Below are 22,905 nucleotides of genomic sequence, written 5' to 3'. Positions count from 1 at the left end.
ATGAACACAGGTTAGTAGCCTACAAGGAACAGCACATCAACATCCCTGCTTTCCCATTCCCAAACGGGAAGTATTTTTTTTCAAAGAATCTCATGTTTTTTAACGGAACAAGTGCTGTTAACTGTTTCCAGTTTGGGAAGACATTCACAATTAGAATGGGAGGACCCAATTCACACCCCTCCCTGTAACTATTTGGAATGAGTCACAAAGCCCCGTTAATGGTTCAGAAATACTATTTGAAATTGCAAAAAGGGTTTAGTACATTGTAAAAAGACAGGTGCACATCACATCAAATCACCCTTACCACACAAAACTAGCCCTCACTATCCAGTACTCCACCTAATTCTCTCAACCTCTAAATCGCCCGCCCCCCTTAACATCCTGGTCTTGCAAATGTAACACCTACCGTGGCATTGACATCAACCTTTACATCGACAAACACTTTAACCTACATCTATATGCATCTAACTATCCTAACTCTTAACTTTTCCTTCACTTCCTCCGGGTTAAACTTCATTACCACCCCCCAATTGTCCTGCTTCCCCTATTGGTTCACAACCATCATCTTAATGTATAACCATTGCAATTGAAACTGCTCACCAGCACTCAGAAAAGGCCTATCCCCTAGCTCCCTTTTCTTACTCCCAGGTCCCCCTTTAGGCACTTCCTCCCTCTCTGCTCCCTTTCAAACTTTTATTGAGCGCCTCTTTAATCTGCATCAAATATAGCTCGGACCTTGATAAATGTACCCATCCCCCCTGAAAAACTCTGCTGCACCGAACCTCAGCTCTGGGTGTTCTACACTTCCGAATATTTCCTTTCTACAAAAAACCCTTATAGCCCTATTGATCTTTTGCCTGGCCTTGACGATGGTGGCTGGCTTGGCTGTCCCTCTCCGGTGTTACCGCGAAACAAATTCCGTCCAGATGACAAGTGTCCCTGAACACTGCCTCCTAATCGCCAGCATGTCCCTCTTCATCTCTTTTAGCAGGGCATGGCCTTTACAAATCACTAAATCCTTTTCACCTAGATTTAACTCAATAATGTCAGGACATCTGTGCCTCCTCAGTAGCTTATTCAAGCATTGTAAATGTTCTCACCATCTCATACCAACTTTCCCATGCTAATTCATTGTAAAAAGCTTCTCATCCGGCCCGAAGTTACAGCCTTGTCCCTTCTGGAGTTCATGCCTTTCAGCCCACTTAATGGAAAATGAATGTCCCACAATCCATATCGACAATTCCGTTGCTTCCGGACCAGCTACTGCACCTGTGAAGAACACAATTGGGAGGTTCAACTGAATTGACGCTATTTATAAGCCCCCTCTATTTTCCATGCACACATATCGCCAAAAGCATTCTGATGACCAACGCCCCAACTTCATAATCCTATCCCTGTCCCAGCCTTTCTGAGCTGTCTCTGTGGTCACACCAATTCTAAAATAATGTTTTCCGAAATCCCCGGAGGTTCCCCAATGCTCTCCAATGTTTTTTGCATGACCCAAAGAAGCTGATGAGCAGGCACCCGAGCCCTGTCCTTGTGACGGAACACCTCCCCACCGGATGCCCAGCTAACCCAATGCGTCAGACACATGTCCTTGGCTGGGAAAACTTGAAGCCGCACTCTCTTCCCCAGCACCCTCAGATCTGTATTAGATTTCTGAATTCACAGTTCAATCTTACCTGTTTCACTTTTCACATCTACCGACTCACAACCCGGAATCCCTTTCCTACCCAGCAATTCCAAAATCCCGAAAGGCCCCGAAAACCATCCATGACATAAGAGTTGAAAAAATAACCCACTCCCTCGTTTTTTTGCATATCTTCGGGAGCGCCGTCCTCATTCTACCTAGCAACTGCCATAATAAGGGCCTCCTCAGCCGAGGCCAGCAACTCCTTTCCCTAGCCCATCCCTCTAACATTATCTTTTCCCAGTTCCCTGGCCTATGGCGTGTAGCTCCATAAAAGCTTGCCCATGAAGGCAATTCAAGCCAGCTTTCCTACTATCCTGCGATGCCTCCTGGGATGCTGCGTCAATTACCCTGCCCAGGGCTGGACTGGGAACCAAAACCGGGCCTGGCAAAGTGTTCGGCCGGCCCCCGGGGGAGGAGTAGGGGGGGATGTTGGGGGTACGACCGAGCTCTTTGCCGGGGCCGGTTTCCAGCCGATTTTGTTAGAGGGCCGATTTTGCAAAAACGGCCCTGCAACAAAAACGCCCCCCAGGGGCCCAAAACCGGCCCCCACCCTTGGGGCGCACCGGGGGATTGCCCAGTGCTCGCAACGGCCAGTCTGGCCCTGACCCTGTCGCCTTTTCCGTACAACAAATTCCAGCGTGGGTCGACGCACTTGGCCTTTCCCAGCATGCGCCACACGCACCTCTCAGGCCGCTCTCCTGCCTACTGCCTGCCTTTTGTTTGTGTTGGTGTTTTCTTTTAAATCTACTAATTGTGAAAGGTTATGGCAGAGAAAGACGCCTTTGCCTATAGCGAAGACCATATAAAAAACCTCTTTAGCGCTCCACGTAAATTCGCTTCAGTTTCCCTCAGTACTTCTGCTACCTCACAAAACGAATCAGACAAATTATTAAAGAAAAAACAGATCAGAACTGATCTGCATGGCCATTTTCTTCTCCAACATCTTAGGGAAGGAACTATCCCAGGAGGCCTCCAAATAAAGAACATACCTGTGATTTTTACTGAGGACCCTCTCTTCAAAAAAGGATTCAGCTGCATTGAAACGAAATGTAGTAGGGACCTTATGGTCCTCACTATAGAAACGGCAGCTAGGATCTCTCAAAAAGAACTTGAGGAAACAGCCCAGCTGGAATCTGAAATAAGTAACAGCCAAACCATAACGGACTCCAAATCCTTACTTGAAAAGGTAGATAAGGAAATTCAGGAATTCAGAGATTACACCGTCACGCAAAAAACTAACCAATTTGAAAAAGACAAAAAAAACGTTTCACTGGACAACGTTTATCCCTTTCTACGAGCGGATTTCTACACCAAGTCAGACTCAAGACGCTTTTTAAGTGATAACCGAGGAAGGTCGCGTAACCAATTCATCACGTTCTCAGACACGTCATCATCGGCAGGAAGTGATAGTGACAATAGCAGCAATAGACCAAACAGAAATCGAAAATGGAATCAACAACAACAGCCTCAAGGACAATCTTCGAATTCTTTTTTAGGAAGAGGTCAACCCAGGTCAAGAGCCAAAACAAGATACACGCAACCGTGGGAAATGACAACCCGCCGCCAGCATTACAAGAACTAGCGGTCTCTCCTATTTTTAATTTATCTCAAAGAATTCTAAATAAAGCTGAAAAAAGTGTCCTCGCCAAAGGACTCTCTTTTGTGCTATCTAGGAAAACTGACTTCGTGAGAATGAAAACTGAATTTATAGAATTCTGCCGCAAATTGAGGTTAACTTTGTTTTTTGCAGACAGTCCAGCCACTCTGACACCTGAAGTAACAGGATTACGGAAAAAATCGACTTTCTGCCCTCCAGGTAATAAAATCCCCAAGGAAATTATCGTGTTCGAAAAAACGGTATTATCCGCCATCTCCGAGATGGAAAAACAAAAGAAATTTGTTAAATTTAACATCTCAAAAGAAGAAACAAATGCTCTGACAACTTTACGGAATGATTCTACCGTTACAATAAAACAATCAGACAAAGGTGGGTCGATTGTGGTTTGGGATACAACTGAATATACATCCGAGGTGGTGAGGCAGCTTAATGACCGAGCATGTTACCGGAAAATCGAAAAAGATCCCACAATTGAGTTTCAAAACCAACTGTTTACTCTACTTAAAGAAGGCTACGAGCAAGGCTTCCTCGGACCTAAAGAATACGACTTTTTACAGAATAAACATCCTAAAGTCCCATTGTTTTACATCTTACCAAAGGTTCATAAGAACCAAACCAATCTGCCCGGAAGACCATTTGTGGCGGGTTGTGATTCTCTATTGGAGCCAATTGCGAAATATGTGGACTGTTTTCTAAAACAATTTATGGATCATGTAACTTCCTACATACAAGACACCACTGACTTTATCAAAAAACTGGAAACAATCAACTTTACAATAGGGAAGGACTTACTAGTCACACTGGATGTGACTTCCCTTTATACACAAATACCTCAGGATGAAGCAGTGGCAGTGCTTTCCCACTTCCTAGACTTGAGACCCAGACCAGTTCAAGTTCCCACACAATTTTTGGTTGATTTGGCCTCATTTGCCCTTAAAAAGAATTACTTTTGTTTTGGGAAGGAATTCTTTTTCCAAACGAAAGGGGTAGCCATGGGGTGCCCTTTTGCCCCAGAGCTGGCAGTATTGTTTATGTCACTGTACGAGGACACCTATGTACATAATACCAATCCATTTTCCGAGTATATTGAAACATGGCTACGTTTCATCGATGACGTGTTCATGATTTGGTCAGGAGGGAAAGAAAAGTTGGCACTCTTTTACAATTGGTTGAATGCTAGGACCATCGATATACAGTTCAGCATAGTTCAATCAGACAGGAGAATATCTTTCCTGGATGTTGAAGTTTTTCCTGCTGAAGGGAAATTGGCGACTTCACTCTTCACTAAGCCAACCGATAGAAATAAGGCCTTCTCCAGTAATCATCCCAGGAGGCTTAAGGAAAATCTGCCTTACGGCCAATTTCTACGCGTGCGTAGGAATTGCTCTTACGATGATGATTATAATCTGCACGCTGGCAATCTTGTCAAAAAGTTGTGTGAACGAGGCTACCCAAAAAAACTAGTCCGAAATTCAATGAAACGAGCCAGATGGACTCCGAGGGAAAGCCTTCTTGAACGAAAAAAGAAACTCCAACTGAAACGTCAAGTGTGTGTCACGACTTTCTGTCCAAATGCCAACAAACTTAAAAAAATCATTGGACAGAATTGGCATCTAGTGAAGAAATTGCACGAGAGTCTACAGGATCCTCCCCTGTTTGCATTTAAAAAAGAAAATTGTATTGCCAACTATGTAGTGAGAGCAGCCCCCCCGAAGGAATCGCAACCCACCTTAAGACAACTTATGGGTCTGTCCCCCATTACAGGTCACCACAAGTGCGGGACATGTCTCTGTTGTGACCTCACCATGGAAGGCGCACTCTTCCAACATAATGGAATCTCGTGGAAACACGAAACATTCAGCAACTGCAAATCTAAATACGTAGTTTACGTCATAAAATGTCCTTGTGGACTTCTGTATATTGGTAAAACCAATCAAGAAATCCGTCAAAGGATTTCACAACATAAGTCCACAATAAAACAAAAAGTGGAAACTGCACCGCTGGTCAATCATTGGAATAGATCCCAATGGGGCTTTGCGGGGGGTGGCCGACCGGAGGGAGGCTCGCCCCCCCCGGGATTTTGGGGCTCCGGGAGGAAGGGGAGGGGAGGAAAATAAATGGGACACAGGAAGGGAAGTTGGGCTGGTTGGGCTGGGCGGCGGTTTTTTGGGCTTCTTTTGGGCTGGGAGGGTTCATAAACGGCCATTTTGGGTCACTGTGCACCATTTCATGGGACAGTGACCCAGCAGCCGGGGAGGTTCAGGGGTTTTTTGTGTGAGCAGTTAGTTGGTCAGAGGGTGTTAGCGCGATCATTGCGTGGTAGAGAGACTGAGTTTAGCTTACTTGTAGGTAGACTTGCTGGTCGGTTGCCGTGCGAGGTGTCAGGCGGTGGCGCGCAGAAGCGGCGGGCCGACGCGAAGAGCGGAGAAGATGGCAGCGGATGACTTGGCGGATCCTCGGGTGCGAGAAGCGCTGCGCCTTCTTGGGGAGGCAGGCAGGACTGATCCCCTTCGCAGTGAAGTGCGGGTAAGGCCACCGCGGCGCGCTGCTGATGGCGCCGCGGCGGCTGTTGCTGCGTGTGACCCGCCGAGGTCACGTGCGCGGAAGGGGGAGGGGGCGGGAGCGGTGAAGAGGGCGGCACGCGGAGGCGGCCTGCAAGCGGCTGGAGCAGCGAAGAGAGGAAAGGGCCCGGGGAGGAAGCGCGGTGCGGGGAAGAAGGCGCCTTTGGTTTTTGTGGAAAATACCGAGGGTCTGAGGGGGACACGGGGGGGCGGGGGGGCGGGGGAGAATGGCTCTGGAGGATCGGGCATGGCTGTGGAGGCAGAGATGGCGCTACCCGGGGACGCGCGTGGGGGGGTGGGAGGAGGACACGAGGGGGGAGGGGCCGGGGGGCGGGGCCAGGCGGACGAAGCGGTGGGGGGGGCCTGGAGGGAGAGGGGGGCTTGGAGATGGGGCGGGTGGGGAACCTGGGGGGGAGGAGCAAGGAGGGCTGGATGGGGCAGGGGGGGAATCCCCATTGCTGATTGAGGACACTGAGGGGGAAGACGAGGAGGGGGTGGGGGGCGAGAGCGGGCAGGGGGGGGAGGAGTCCGAGGATGAGAATATCATTCCGCCCAGCAGTAGGGGTTCTCCGCGGGGCGGGGGGTGGGAGTTGCAGTGGGGAGGGGGTGCGAAGGGGGGCAGACGGGAGCAGGCGGGGGGGGGTGGGGGATGCACCATGGGGTGGGGGCGGACGGAGGAGGGGGGAGGTTTTTGGGGGGTCCCAGCGGGGGGGGTTCGGGTTTGAGGGTGCGGTAGGGAGTAGCGGGGGGGAGATGCGTGGTTGGGGTGGGTGGGGGGGTCTGGGAGGGGGCCCGTGGGGAGGTTCGGGCGGGGTGGGGAGCTGGGGGTGGGGGGGTCGTCCGGCGTGGCGGGGAGGACATTCTGCGGCAGGGGGGAGAGGCGGTTGGGGAGGTAGTGGAGACAGTTTTGTCCCGGCTTGCTGGACTTCCCCGTTTTTCTCTTGGCAGGAGCAGTGGGGTAGGGGCTCGGGTGAGCAGCATGCGGCTCCACCCCGCCGAGTGGGTGGGCCGGCTCTGCCTAGTACGGGCGGTCACGCTCCAACGAGGGACCTGGGGTGGTCAGAAAGAAGATGGACGGGACGTCGATCTCCAACGCCCCCCTCCCGATGGGTCGATCCGGCCGCCGGGGGACGGGGATGGAGCAACGAGGCAGCTGTTTCTTCTGATTACCAACAGGAGGGTAGAAGGAGAGTGAGTGTGGATTTAGGTGCATTGATGACGGAGTGTAGGGCCAGAGCGGGGCTGAGCAGAGTATCCACAGGCAGGATTTTGGTTGATGGGGCAGGGAGTGTTGAGCTGGAGTCAGAGGAAGAGGGGGAGCTGAGGGAGGCCGGGGGGGAGGTTGGTAACGTTGTTGGCAGTGTTTTACAGGAATGCCCCCGGCAAGTGGTGCCGCGAGTGACGGCCCCCCCAGCAGATCTGGTTAGGCGGCGGGATCCGGTGAGGACGCCAGCCTTGACGCCAGGTAAGACCAGTACAGGGTCTGGGAGCGGCTTGGGCACGCCTCAGGGAGGCAAGGCGGGAGGAAGTGGTGTTGGAGGTCACCACGTGTCGGTGGGGACGGATGCGGTGGGAGGGGATGAGGTGAGACTGGTGAAGGGTAGGTATGTGATGGATGCCGGTATGTGTACGGAAGCGGAAAGCGGGGCGTCGGGGAGTTCGGGGACGGGCGTGGCGTCTGGCGGGTTGGCGGCGACGGGCGCCGGAGCGAAGGGGAACTGCGAGGGACCGGTCACGAGCGCAGCGTCGGGGACTGCTGGGACGGACGTGGCGTCAGGCGGGTCAGCGGCGTCGAGTGCCGGGGCGAAGGAGAGCTGCGAGGTACCGGTTAAGAAGCTGCCGTACATGGGGGTGGCGAAGCCGCTGGGGGCGCATTTGTCGATGGCGACCAGGGAGAAAATATGGAAGGGGGAGTATGTCGAGATCTTGAAGTTGCTACATCGGGAATTGATGGCCAAGGAGGGGTCGAAGGAAGAAGAGCAGGAATTGGCGAGGCGGCCGAGAGTGCCGGTTACTATTGAGAATTGGTCGGCGGCATTCTTAATATATGCGAGCGTGTACTGTGAAAAGTATCCTGACAGGGCAGTCGCGCTGTTCAAATACATGGACGTGGTGCGGCGGGCGCAAGTGACTTACGGGGGCAATGCTTGGTCGCATTACGACGAGGAGTTTCGGGCGCGCATGGCGTCGGACCCGGAGGCCAAGTGGGGGGAGTTAGATGCGGACCTTTATCAGCAGACGATGAGTGGGGCAAAGTTTGGCCGCACTATCTACACGGCCAGTGGTTTGCCATTGGCCCCCACACCCTTTTCGGCTCGCCCCACCCGTGGGGGGGTGGGATCGGGGGGAGCCGGGAGCAACCAAAGCGGGGGGGCCTGCTGGGATTTCAACAGGGGTTCCTGTCTCCGGCAGACGTGCAAATTTAGGCACGAGTGCTCCTCTTGCGGAAAACGCCATCCAGAATCACGATGCTGGGGGCTTTGGGGAGGCCCCACGCAGGGCCAATATCCGGCTCCCGTGCCCGGCAGGGGGAGGGGGGAGGGGAAGGGGGGGTGCGAGTACCTTGGGAAAAGGCTCGTACACCGGTTAGGCTAGATCGGTTGGAACCTTTCTTGGACGTTTATCCGCGGGCGGATGATGCGACGGTGCTGCGTCGGGGTTTCAGGGAGGGTTTCCGGTTGGGGTACGAGGGTCCGCGGATCGCTCGATGGGCGGAGAACCTGAAGTCCGTGAACGCACACAAGGGCATCGTCCGGGAGAAGCTCTTCAAGGAAGTGAAAGAGGGGAGGATGGTGGGACCTTTCGAGGTAGCGCCCTTAGAAGATCTGATCATTTCACCCATTGGAGTGGTCCCAAAGAAAGAGCAGGGTCAATTTCGCCTGATTCAACATCTCTCGTGGCCGGAGGGCGCGTCGGTGAACGATTTTATCTCAGCAGAGTTGGCGTCGGTGTCGTACTCGTCCGTGGACGTCGCGAGAAAATTGGTGACGACGGCGGGGCGGGGGGCGCTCATGGCAAAATGCGATGTGAAGTCGGCATTCAGATTGCTGCCGGTTCACCCAGCTGATCATCAGTTGCTGGGGATACAGCTCGACGGTTTAATTTTTGTTGACAGAGCGCTTCCGATGGGGTGCTCCGTGTCGTGTGCCTTGTTCGAGCGATTCAGTTCTTTCTTGCAGTGGGCTTTTTCCTGGCGCACAGGCTTGGAGGCGATTACGCATTATCTGGACGACTTCTTCCTGGTGGGCAGCCCCGGTTCGACGGACTGCCAGCAGCAGCTGAGTAGTTTTACGGACCTGATGACTTACCTGGGGGTACCTTTGGCGCCAGAGAAGACACAGGGGCCCAGCACGGTGCTGTCATTCCTCGGGATAGAGCTTGACTCAGCGGCCATGGAAGCACGCCTACCGGAAGACAAGAGGTCGGCGATGGTGGTTTTGGTGAAGGGCATGTTGGCCAAGCGGAAGGTGTTGGTGCGAGAGGTGCAGGTGTTGCTGGGGCACTTGAATTTCGCGTGCCGCGTGGTGCGGGCGGGCCGGACTTTTTGTCAACGGTTGGGAATGGCCTTGTCTGGTTTGTCGATGCCTCATCATCACGTACGGATATCGGCGGGCGCGAGAGAAGATTTGTGCATGTGGTTGGCTTTCTTGGAGCGATACAACGGTGTTCCCATGGCGCCGCCGGAGGAGTGGGAGTGGGACGTGACGATGTCATCGGATGCAGCGGGAGTCGGCGGTTTCGGACTTTACTGGGCGGGCCGGTGGTGCACGGAACAGTGGCCGGAGCAGTGGCAGGCGGGGGGGAGGAGCATTGCTTTCTTAGAGTTGTTCCCGCTGGTGGTGGCTGTGACAGTGTGGGCGCGTGAGTTGGCGCATAGGCGCGTGTTGTTCAAGGTGGACAATATGTCGGTGGTGCAGGTGGTGAACCGGCAGTCTGCGAGGGAGCCCCAGGTGCTAAAGCTGATGCGCGTGTTCGTGTTGAGGTGCCTGGACAACAATATCTTGTTTCGGGCGCAGCATGTGCCGGGAGTGGACAATGACATTGCGGATGCTTTGTCTCGTCAACAGTGGCAGAGGTTCCATGGGCTAGCCACGGAGGCGGCGGCAGTCAAGACGGAGGTGCCGGAGGAGATGTGGTTAGTGGGAATGCGCGGGTCGTTCGATTGGTGAGGTCGTCCATGGCAGTGTCCACGTGGAAGAGTTACGAACAGGCCTGGCTGGAGTTTCTGCGTTTTAGAGCGGTAAGGCAGCGGGACAAGTGGCGTCGGGAGGAGCAGGTGGTGCAATTCATGCTGGGGTTAATGGACAGAGGTCTGGCGAGAGTGACCATTGCGGGTAAATTGGCGGGTGTGGCGTTTATGGGCAAGCTTTGGTGGGGCTATGCTCCCTCGGCGGGGGAATTGGGAGGGCGTCTTTTGGAGGGTTGGGAGAGAGAGAAGGGGGCCCGAGTGCGGCAGAGACGGCCCATTACGGAGGCAATGTTGGAGGGGTTGTTGAGTCGGTTACCGGTGGTGTGTAGAGATCAGGAGGAGTCTGTGCGGTTTTCCACATTGATGTCGTGGATGTATTTTGGGGCCTTTCGGGTGTCGGAGCTGGTGGGTTTGAAGGGGCAGGCGGGGTTGACGTGGGGGGACGTGGAGTTTCGGGGAAGGGAGGTCGCCGTGCGGCTTCGACGTTCCAAGACTGATCAGCGAGAGAGGGGCACTTGGGTGTTACTGGGTCCTGGGGGAACTGAGGCGGTGTGTCCAGTGGAGTGGGGGAGGCGGCTGGCGGCCGGAGGAGCGCAGGCTGGTGCGGAGGTTTTTGACAGGAGAGAGGCGGGACGTGTGACGGCCGCGCAGTTGTTATGGGTCCTGCGGCACGCCCTGCGGTCTATGGGTGAGGATCCTAAAGAATTCGGGACGCATTCATTCCGCATCGGGGCGGCGACGGAGGCAGCGCGACGGGGTTGGGGAAAGGAGGACATAAAACGGTTGGGGCGCTGGAAATCGGATTGTTATAAGACGTACGTCAGGCTGCGAGGGGTAGTGGTGGACTGAGTGGGTGTGTGGACTTGCTGCTTACATGTGTCTCTTTACAGGTGCGGTGGCGGGGCCTACGGCGGCAGCAGTGTCCATTTACGTGGTGGGACATTCTTTTGTAAAAAGAGCAGAGAAGGCCGAATGGGAAAAATACAGGAACCTTAACCTTGAATTGGATGAACAGTTGTTTCGGTGTCATTGGAGAGGCAAAGGGGGTATGCGTTGGCACGAATTGATGCCGGTTTTGAATAACGTGGTACGGGGAGGGGTGTGCCCGGATGTTTTGGTGGTTCATCTGGGAGAAAACGACCTGGTGCAATGTAAGGGATTGGCTCTGGTGAAGCAAATGAGGAGGGATTTATTGGAGATCAAGAGGCAGTGGGCAGGGTGTTACGTTATCTGGTCGGAGTTTATACCGAGGAGATGCTGGAGGGGGGCAGAGAGGCCAGGGGCGATTGACAGAACTAGAAGGAAGATCAACAGGGAGATGAGGGCCTTTTGTGATAAAGAAGGGGTGGGCAGAGTGGAGCACCCGGAACTGACGTATGGAGCGGTATATTTTTTCTTGGAGGATGGGGTACATTTGTCCAGATACGGGATGGAACTTTATGTTGTACAGTTGAAGGAGGCGTTGGACCGGGCGATAGGGGTAAAAAGGTATCCGAAGGTTCAGAGGTCCTAGGGGGGGGGTCGAAAGCGGTAAGGGCTTTCGAGTGGCGCTTTTCCCTAGTTATAATGGGGGGGTAGGATAGGAGGAAGGAGCTGTACTGGCTGAAAGGGAGGGAGTGTACATAGGGCAGAGGTTAAAACAGTTGAGCCAGGCGTTTGGGTAAATGATAAGGAGGTTTATGATGTTGTCGGGGAACTGTTTAGGGGTGGGGGTGGGGGATTGGCAGGTATGTGTATATTTAGTTAGGCCTAGTTTTGTACGGCAAAGGCCAAGGTTGGGGTATGTTCAGGATGCACCTGTTTCCAATAAAAGCGGCCTTTAACACACCTTATACCTGTGTCCGGTCGGTTCTTCCCCTCCCCGTCTCCCGATGGGCCCCAATGGGGCTTTGCGGGGGGTGGCCGACCGGAGGGAGGCTCGCCCCCCCGGGGATTTTGGGGCTCAGGGAGGAAGGGGAGGGGAGGAAAATAAATGGGACACAGGAAGGGAAGTTGGGCTGGTTGGCCTGGGCGGCGTTTTTTTGGGCTTCTTTTGGGCTGGGAGGGTTCATAAACGGCCATTTTGGGTCACTGTGCACCATTTCATGGGACAGTGACCCAGCAGCCGGGGAGGTTCAGGGGTTTTTTGTCCCACCCGCCCCCCCCTTTTTTCTATTAGCTAAGGTTGGGGGGACTGAAAAAGGGTTTTTGTTGGTCGCAGGTGCTTTCTGTGGTAGGGTTGACAAGTGTGTCGCTATGAGCAGGTGCTGGAGTGGTTTTCTGGGAGTTGGCGCTTTTCCCTAGTTATAATGGGGGGGGTAGGATAGGAGGAAGGAGCTGTACTGGCTGAAAGGGAGGGAGTGTACATAGGGCAGAGGTTAAAACAGTTGAGCCAGGCGTTTGGGTAAATGATAAGGAGGTTTATGATGTTGTCGGGGAACTGTTTAGGGGTGGGGGTGGGGGATTGGCAGGTATGTGTATATTTAGTTAGGCCTAGTTTTGTACGGCAAAGGCCAAGGTTGGGGAAGGTTCAGGATGCACATGTTTCCAATAAAAGCGGCCTTTAACACACCTTATACCTGTGTCCGGTCGGTTCTTCCCCTCCCCGTCTCCCGATGGGCCCCAACACCACATTAACGACTTGAGATGGACAGTCATCTCTAAAGTAGAAAATGATCCCCGTGGAGGGGATTGGGACTTGAAACTATCGAGGAGGGAAGCCCTTCTTATTGTTAAATTCGACACGGCCGTGTCGGGTCTTAATGAGCTGTCAGAAATGTACAAGCTTTAAATCTACGTCCGCGTGGTAGCTTCTTCTTTTTCACTGTACCAGTCGCAGATCCCGCCCATGATCTGGGCTGCCTTACATGTCTCACATTCATTATGATATTTAACACTCCTGAGGTGAGGTTGCACAAGCCTATTCATCATCCTTGCCCAGTGTCCACCCCTGGACTTGGAGTTGCCTCCCTGACTTTGTCTCAGTAAGATCTGCCCTCGCGCCATTGAGACTACATTACCCAGTCTCCCGAGGGCCGCTCATGCGCAAACAATCTTTTGCTGTGATTGACAACTTGTGTCATCCTGGTGCTTCATTATTCGGCACTTGGTTTCGTGCTTATACACCCATTTAGTGTTATACATTCTTTTGACAAAAACTAAAAATTAAACGATAGTGGTGTATATATATTTTGTGTTACTTCTAATAATTGCTTTAGAACTTTAGAGTTGACCCGACATTCTCTCAACTGGTTTATTCTTTTCCAGTTTTTGTACATTTTATGGATGTTTGAATGAAAGTGGTGTGAATGTGATATGCCTGAAAAGTGATGATATGGTTGTAACTTTTTACTGTTTGTGTCCTAATTATTATTGCTTGTCAAGAATATAACCTAAAAAGGCGCACTAAAATTGGAAATGGTGTTCAATTTTTTAAATATTTTGAATAAATAGCTATCTTATAGCCACCTCAGGTATTGAACTGTCGTCTGTACTTTGGAGAAAGTATTTGTTCTATAAAGAACATATCAGTATTGGCATCCCCTCTTTGTTGTTGCACTTTTAAGGCTCAGCCTTACTGATTAGAGCCAGCCCTATTTTGTTATGAGACTCCTGCCTACAGAGCAGCCCCGTACGCTTACCTGCTGTTTTCCCTCCTCAAGCTGGCCACAAATGGGGGCTAGCAAGCGAGAATTACTGCAACCACACTACTAGCCGCTGATTGTCACATTCCCTTCGCTTCCTTTGTCTGGTTATTTTGGGCTGGACTTCAGCACTTCTCTCCCTCTGAAGTAACCCCCAAGATGGCCCTGCTGATGAGCGAATGTTCAATTGCAGTCTGCAGTCAGCACAAGCTTAGGAGCCTATCACAGCAGAAGCAGGGGCGTAGCTTCAAGGGATGCTTGGGGTGTGACACCCTCCACCCAATAAATGTATGTTCTGATAAATAGTTGGGTACAGGTGCTTTCAGTAGGGCATGGAGAACTATGTGTCGGATTTGACAAGGAATGTTTACATTCAAACAGACAAATATGCACAATACATTTTCTCTCTCCTGTTTTGAAAGTCCTCAAAAATGTTGATTATTATACACAATATTGTGTTTCTCTCGTTTAGTACTCCTACCAAACCGAATTCCTCTCACTTTCCTCAGCCCATGAGCTCCCTCTCGTGCATCCTGCATGTCCTATGTATTGGAACATTATATGCCAGCATACTGACCCTGAGCAGAAGTTAAACACCAGGGAGGGGCGTAACTCACTGACGGAAAAGTTGGAGAGGACCAAAGGGTGCATTACAAGTCTTGGGGGGAAGATGCCTCATTGAACCCCTCTGGGGGTGGCGCCACTGCCCCCCTATTGCTCCGTCAATTTAACAACTTTAGCTCACTTTAAGTTACGTATTGTAAGGAAAATCATACCCTACCTACCTGAATCAGCAGCAAAAACACTAGTCTCCTCGCTAGTGTTGTCTTCATTAGATTACTGTAACGGTCTGTTGCTTAATGCCCAGAACAGAGTCATCAAAAAATTACAGACCGTTCAAAATGCTGCTGCCCGCGTACTTGCAAAAAAAACCAGATTTGCACCCATCTCGGACACGCTTAAAAAATACCACTGGCTGTCCATTCACAATAGGGTCAAATTTAAATCTCTGTGCACTGTTTTTAAATCACTTCAGGATTTAGGACCTCGATTCTTTAAAAAACAACTGATTCCGTACAATCCTGGGAGAAAGCTCAGATCCACATCTTCTAACCAGCTAGTGGTTCAACGTAGCCGTACAGTTTCCTGGGGTGATCGCCGCTTTTTAATCGCGGCCCCCAGACTTTGGAACACCCTACCCATCTATATAAGAACTAGTTCTACTCTTCTTCAGTTTAGAAAAAAACTGAAGACATGGCTTTTTAATCAGTAATTCACTTTTCTGCTTTTTCTGTCTAGGGTGAGACTTTAATGCAATTTCAGCGCCGAGACGCCTAAGGGTAATTGCACGCGCTTTATAAATGGCATTAAATAAAAAAAAATATGGCTCCTGGGGTGACCACTAGTTGGTAATTATTATTATAGTGCTGCATAAAATTAGGCCCTACAATAAATAAGGCGGTACAATGCAAAATGATAGCCCAGCGCCCATGGATCCCTATCATGGCCGACACCTGATGCTGAGTGACCAGCAGTGACCTCTGACACCTATAAGGAGTCCTCCAGCCGAGAGGTGCCCCGTGAGTGACGGGGAGGAGGCGGGGCCCCGATGCTTACTGAATAAGTGCATACATGGATGCTGCTGCCTCTGGGGATTGGCAGGTGGCGTGGCGGAGAGAGGGTGCAGCTCTGGGATCCTTGGCAGGCCAGGGACCCGCCGGGATAAGGACTCAAAAGCCACCTAGGGAAGAGGGTCGAGCGCAGTCTAGCGAAGTGCCACCAGGGAGGCGACAGGAGAGCACCCGAAGAAGAGGAGACCCTGGCAGAGGGGCGCCAGTGTGCCACCAGAGGGCAGGAACTACTGCTGCCCAAGGCCCCCTGACCGGAGGCTGGAGGAGGGGGCGCCGATATTTCACTGCCTTTCCCGGTGACGCCGCTGGGGTGGGGGTCCCGCGGGATCTGGCATGAGTACCCTGGATCCCGGCCGCCCCGCAGCAGCTCCATTGGCAGGAGTCGGGCGGGACGCGGCGGGGCGGGGCGGGAGCAACAGCCGGAGGCGCGCCTCCAACTCAATGATTCCCGAGCGCCCTTGAAGGGCGGGGAGGAGGCGGGGGAGAGGGGGAGATGGCTAGGGAGGGAAGGGCTGTGGCGACAGCGGGCGGTGCTGTGAATGGGCCATAGTCTCAGAACCGGCACTTCTCTGCAGCACTGACAGACTTTGAACTGCGAGCATCTCTGTGGGTCTGCTAACGGGACAGGACCGCCACGCATTCGGACTCCTGCAAAACAGTGGGACAGGAAGGAACCACTTCCCTTCGCAACTTCAATGCGTGCCATGGGACAGTACCGACGCTTCTCGCAATACTTCAACTAATGGGACAGTATCTGCACTTCTTTTTAGCATTACAGTCAGTTCTGTGCACTTCACCCTCTTATATCTGCAATGCCTTTCAGGATAAAGTGACATCACTTCTTTGGACTCGTGCACACCATGCACTGGGACAGTACCAGCACTTTCTGTACTGGATCTAGCAGGTAGTGGCACCAGCACTTCTCCAGCCTCACGCAACTCGCGCATTCGGACAGTGCATGAACTTGTCGGCAATACGTTTAATGGGACAGTATCCACATGTCCCAGAATACCTGGAAAACGTTAATTGGCACATTAACGTTATTTCTTCTCGTGACTCCCGTACGTTTAATTGGACCGTGGCAGCACATCTTCGCACATGATATTAGATACTACCTACACTTTGTCGCACTGAGGTACAATTTACGGATAGTACATGCATTATTTGTGATACATTAACTGGAGAGTACCAGTACTTCTCCTGGCTCCTGCCAACATGAACAGGGATAGTACCAGGACTTCTCTCAGGTGTCTCTCTCTGAGGTAGTACAACGCTTTCACTTGAACCGGAGCAGCACCTGTAAACAGTTTTGTGCTGTACTAGAACTTCTCTGCAACCCTTCTGCCGGGAGGCACCATCACTTCTCCCCGCTCCTGTATTAATGGGGCGGTATCAGCGCTTCTGTCCAAGATCACAGCACTTATGAGGGGACACGCCAGGCACTCGCCTGTGTCCGCGCAGTATCTATCATATGTGTTGAGCGCGTGCACCTGTCGGTAGGAGTCCTAAGACCTGCTGCATTCAGAGCACGTCTCAGTAGGGCGGGGGCATCACGAGCTGAGCGAACAACTACATTCTCCTTTTCGGCAAGAGCAGGGCTTTGATGTGATGCAGCAAGCTCCTCGAGACATTGGCTTCGCAGCACTGAGCCTGTTGGAGTTTCTGCCAAGCATCAAATTCTGCCCGCTTCCAGGCCAGTAGGGAGCAACATTTCATGACAAGACATATTCCAGGTTCGTGTTTTTGTTACATATTTATCTGCATATATTATGTGTATCCTGGAGACTGGGGCAGTGGTGTAACACAAAATCACCCCCCCCCCCCCCCCAGAATGTGACGAGTGGCCCGCGTTTAACTTATCTCACAAATACTCATTGTCCTTAGCAGGCCCGGCTCCAGGAATTTTTATTTAGGTGGGCCAAGGGTGCATTTGGGTGGGCCACTGGGGCTCGATTTGTCGCATATATGTCTGGGCAGGCCTGCTTCAGGGCCCTCCTTTAACTCTTCTTAGTCTTGCAAGGCCCAGTAAAACGCACTCTTTTCCAAATCTCTTTCTAAATATTATCACTCTCAAAAATAGGTTTTTCCATGTAATGTTCCTTTGATGGGAAGAGGAGGTTTCTGAGGTGGGAGGATCAGGCAAGTGACACTTCTCGGGCTCCCTCTGTGCAAGCCTTCAGGGAGAATCGCTCTTCATTACTACCTCCACCTGACCACGGACTCTGCAACATACTCCCTTATAAGTTTGAATATCCACTACTCCTCTCCAGTGCACCTTATCTCACAGCTGACCTTGGGCCCCAGCCCCATATCAGGCACCATCGGGCTCCACTTTCATTTTGCCCGGTAAAAACATTAGAAAAATCACCTTCAAACTTAAAACATTGAATATAGCAGTACATATAATTAGCACACACTTTAAGGTATGTTCCACAGTAGCCCTTATGACCCGACTGCTAATTAAACAAAAACAGAAAGGCCATGACAGGGCCGGCTTTAGCGCTGATGCGAAAGTCTTATTTGGCGCCGCACCATTAACCTCTTTCTCCGTAAATACCTTTACTACCACCTTCCAACAGTGCCCCTCATCCCTCCATTACCCCCCCTATTGACCTCCTCCTCGCATTTCCTCACTACCACACGCCACAAGTGCCCCTCATCTCCCCATAGCACCTCCCCTTCATGACCTCCTCCTCGAAGACAAGTACCCCTTATCTCTGTAGCCCCTCCCCCTCATGACCTCCTCGTCTGACTCCCTCACTACCACCCTCCACCAGTGCCCCTCATCTCTCCCTAGCTTCCCCCACCCCACGACCTCTTCCTCGGATTCCCTCACTGCCACCCTCCACCAGCGCTCCTCATCGCTCCATAGCCCCTCCCACTACCTCCTCCTCGGATTCCCTCACTGCCACCCTCCAACAGTGCCCCTCATCTTTACGTAGCCCCTCTCTCATATGCATTTTATTTGTTGTATAGCGCTACTCATATCAGTGTAGTGTGTCAGTACTTTACATCACACACACATTATTCAGAGACAATGAATCATACAAGTATGTAAATCAGCCTATATGGAATGTTACATAAGCAAATGAGGATTACAAGGTGTATGAATCACATGTCATCCGTACTGGTGGGCAGTATATTTTAAAAGGGTTTGGTCTGGGGAAACACAACCTTAGGATTTAAAGAGTATTCCATGGGGGTCAGATTTACTGATAAAAATGTATATCTGCCCAAACATACTCATTTTAGCAACATTAGAATAATGAAAGACTGGGGAAGTTCTAACTATATCACAAAACAAAAATAGCGAAGTTCTAACTATACCATTCATGTTTGTAGGCAGCTCTTCGATGACAGTTCATAGGTCACTGTCGTATGATACGATTGTAACTTCTGAACTCCAAGTAACACAAGGATCTCTGTGACAAAGGCAGTAACCCACTGAGCTATCCACATAAAATACAGTTCATCTGCATTTAAAAACTACTAACAGACAAATGATTGCTCTCCAGCAGGATCATTAATCACCAGCGTTATCTGGGCATTTTGTATCGTCTTATTGTTGTCCTGCATTGGCCACAATATTGATAACAATTGTTTAAATAAAGCACACACGAAGTATGTGTCCTGCTGGGCCTGTGCAGATTTTAAAAAGAAAAACATGTAGAAACACATTCTCTTACCTACTCCATTAGTCAAACTTTGTGTCACAGCCTGATGTGATAAGCCACTGCAGGGGTTAGGAAAGGTGACTAAAAATAAACAAACTTCTTTTCTCCTGTGCTGCATAGAAAAAGAAATATCAACGCAGCAGGACAGTAGACAAAGGTTACCAAAGGTTACCGACATCAAAGAAAAGATTTGTCACCTTTTGCCATACAGAGATGAAGGGGTGAAAAAATAAAGAAAGCCTCATGAACATGTTAATGGTCTTAAAGACCTATTAAGTACTCGGGTGGGGGGCTGCGATAATCTCTAAAACTGTCTCTGTGTGGTGCCCGGGAATCTGTCTTGGCCCGGCCTGACACACACGACCTGTGCGTTGCACGCCTGCCTTCCAGCCTTCACTGCTGAGGGCCAAGGCTCCTGTTTGGGTGGGCCGGGCTCATGTTTGGGTGGGCCTGGCCCACCCGGCCCACCCGCTAGAACCGGGCCTGGTCCTTAGACTAGATACCCCTCTGAAGGGTTGGGACCCTTGGAAGGGGTGGCGGGGTGGTGGCCCCTGATATGGGAAGATTTCATACAGGCCGCTGCCTCCGAATGTTGGGGACGGGCTAGGGAAGTATATTTGATTGGCTCTTCGCCAGCCCTTCTGGACTTTTGAGCTTGTAACATCAAGGACAGTTCCCTAATTCCTGATACACAGGGCCACTGGAATTATACGTCAGTGGAGGGCCAAATTATGCGACAGGGTTGGGTAAACTATGCAGCAAGAAAAGGCAAATTATGCGGCATAATGAGACACATTTTGTGATAATATTACTTAATTATTTTGTTATTTTAAAACCTGTGAACATTGTCTAGGCATTGGTTGCAACTTATTAGTACAAGTTTAACACCCAAATATAGCAATAAGCAACACAAATGTAACTAGTCAACCTATGCAATGGGCTTTCCGCTGCGAGGCGTGTTTCGTTGTATTCCTAGTAACTTTTGAACCGATTGAGCTAGAAACAATTTTTTGTGTTCATTAAAATTGACAGATGATGGATTATGTGGCAAATGCAGCAAATATATTTATGTGAAAATCGCCTCGACCGCACAATAGCTTAATTCCAGTTGTCCTGCCCTACATACCAATCTGGTGGGGTAGAACGAGGCCCAATATTCCGTTTTTGACGCCAGAGAAGAATTGTGATTTCGAATTTTTTGGATTTGTTTTGCTTTTTTTTTTTTAGATATAGCACATGCTTTGCACAGGACTTATTGGCACTTCCTGTTGGCAGGCTTGGCTTCGCCGGGTAGCAGTTGACGGGGCCGTCCCTCTGAGGGACTCTAAATGATGGATGTGGCTTGGAGGGTGTTTTTCCTCGTGGCTGTGCTTACCGAATCGGGGATGGAAAGGGTGGATCTTAAGAGCTGTTGGGCACACCTGTAGGGATGAGCTGTATGTCATGAGGATTCCTCCGCGGGACATTTCATACTGGGGTTGTGTTGACCCTGCGCCCCTCCACCTCACCCCAGGCAGCTGCTGTGTCTTTGTACACGGGCCGCTCTGCCTCCTCTCATGATCAGCCCCGTTCAAACGAGCCCTTGATTTCCCCTGTCTGAAGTGTGTTTATCTGGATCTCCGTGTGAATCACTTTCCCTGCCGCTGCGTTCCCACGTGCCCCGTTCCGGTGTTTCCCCTTCTCATTCTTCTCCGCCTCCGACCTCCAGAGTCCCCGGCCCTCTGGTTCCCAGGCTCCCTGTCCCCCGAGACTCCTCGCCGTCTGGCCTCCTTGAGCTTAGCTATGATAGTAGTAAGTTTCCTTGCTTCTGTCTCGTGCTGGGACTGCCCCTCTCCCACACATGTGCCAGTTTCATCTTCTGATAGTCGCTTGCTTAAAATGTTTAGTATAATCCTGCCTGTGGCGCGAGCTGCAAAGGCAGAATCCAGGGCCAGCCATTGTGGCTGCCGCAACTTAACGGTGGTGGTGGTAACAAAAGAAAATATATTTAAACAAGCATTGAAAATGCAATAGGTCTCGCAATAACGCGAGTCTGAACTATTAGCATTGTAAATGATTATGCCCTTTATTTTTGCGTTCTGGTTTTTGGAACATAAATAAAAGGCTTTGCCATTTACAAGGCCTATAGCTTAAATTTGCGTTAAAACGAGACCTATTGCATTGCAATGGTGGTGGTGCTGCTGAGTTTTCTCTGAATCTGCACCCACAATCTGCACCCGTGTGTGAGTGGCGTTGCGTGTGTGAGTGGCGTTGCGTGTGTGAGTGGCGTTGCGTGTGTGAGTGGCGTTGCGTGTGTGAGTGGCGTTGCGTGTGCGAGTGGCGTTGCGTGTGCGAGTGGCGTTGCGTGTGCGAGTGGCGTTGCGTGTGCGAGTGGCGTTGCACGTGTGAGTGGCGTTGCACGTGTGAGTGGCGTTGCGCGTGTGAGTGGCGTTGCGCGTTTCAGTGGCGTTGCGCGTGTCAGTGGCGTTGCACGTGTTAGTGGCGTTGCGCATGTCAGTGGCGTTGCGCGTGTCAGTGGCGTTGCGTGTGTGAGTGGTGTTGCTTGGGTGAGTGGCGTTGCGTGGGTGAGTGTGGTGTTGCGTGGATGATAGTGGGCTTGCGTGGGTGTGAGTGGCGTTGCATGTCTGTAAGTGTTGCTGTGTGGGTGAAAGTGGCACAGAGCCTTTGATGTGACATTTCACCCAGTGTTTCCTCCTGAAATGTGAAAGGAAAATATAGAAGGTGTCTGTATTTTGTTGCAGAACTCAGAATCCCGAATCCAAATCTGGATTAAATGTCAGTTGAAATTATAAAGAAACTAAACAAAAAAGACATCTATCAAAATAAAACAAGATAAAATGTGTATTAACCTCATATCTTAAGTAGTTATGCAAGGAATAACCAGGCTTGTCCTGTAAAATGTACCAGGCTTGTCCTTGAAGACAAGGAGGGAAGGGAGCTGAAACCGCCTGGGCAAGCCAACCCGTATTCAATTACCGGGAAGAACAGTAAAACGGCGAATAGCACAAGAACCGCGTATGTCTTAATATTTTATGTTTCCACCGGGTGTGCACAAATTATCAAAGCGACGGACCCGCCAGAGCATTAGTCAGTGCTTCTGCAATCATATTCTGGAGATTTACATTCTGTTCTCTCTCTGTGTGAGCCTCTTCATTGCTGCAGTCTGTCTAAGAAGGATGCTCTCGAGCCAATAATGTATGAGTGGCATCCCTAACACATCCGGTCCCCCGAGGCTACTGAGACCTTTGTGTGTGTCTGGCTTCCTTTAGGATACACTTCTTGCTGGAAGAGTATGGAGAAAGATAAGCGCAATACAGGTGTCAGCTCTTTCTTGAAGGATTACTGTCCAGAACAAATGCGCAATTCAGGGCATGAAAATGAATTTAATCTGTAAAATGTGTAACCATGGTATTACGGGCTGCTCCTGCTGACACTGCGGAACTTTTACACAAGGTTTATAAATCTGTCAAGTTTTGAAGACTGTGATTCAGCGTGCGGCATGGCGGGAAATAAACATGCACCTTACACGGAATGATGATTGATGCAAGACCTGAGTGTAAGATCACTTGGACTCGGCTTTGGGATTCACAGATATGCAGGGCAGTAGGGTGTGGGTGTATGTACGTCACCATTGCATCATAAGTTTTCCATCGTGGGATGTTACATTGCAAGTGAGTACATCAGGAGTTTTACTTCCAGGTTAGGATTTCAGTACTTCGCAGTCTTTTACCTCGCAGATAAGTTAAGTTTTAATGGCACAGAGCCTTTGATGTGGCCTGGCGCAGGAGAAATGCTGCTGCTGCTAATTAAATACAAGAGCGGCCGGGAAGCGGCCAGGAAACACAAGTACGGCCGGCCACATAATTAGGGGAGGAGAAGCCGCACAGCACACGCTGGGAGAAGCCCTTTGATGTGC

General features: G+C 51.0%; 1 protein-coding gene across 2 annotated transcripts in view; it reads left to right on the top strand.

The window, feature by feature from the left end:
• The first annotated feature begins 16,586 nt into the window (after positions 1–16,586).
• RASL12 (RAS like family 12) overlaps positions 16,587–22,905 on the top strand; it is a 206,628-nt gene continuing 200,309 nt past the window's right edge. For both annotated transcript variants that reach the window (XM_078683085.1, XM_078683084.1), the window contains exon 1: positions 16,587–17,048. The gene's annotated coding sequence lies outside the window, so the exon portion shown is untranslated. The remainder of the gene's footprint in view (positions 17,049–22,905) is intronic.

The sequence above is a fragment of the Lissotriton helveticus genome, chromosome 3_1, assembly GCF_964261635.1.
Source record: "Lissotriton helveticus chromosome 3_1, aLisHel1.1, whole genome shotgun sequence".
Classification (NCBI taxonomy): Eukaryota; Metazoa; Chordata; class Amphibia; order Caudata; family Salamandridae; genus Lissotriton; species Lissotriton helveticus.
This window is presented reverse-complemented; position numbering and strand designations above follow the sequence as displayed.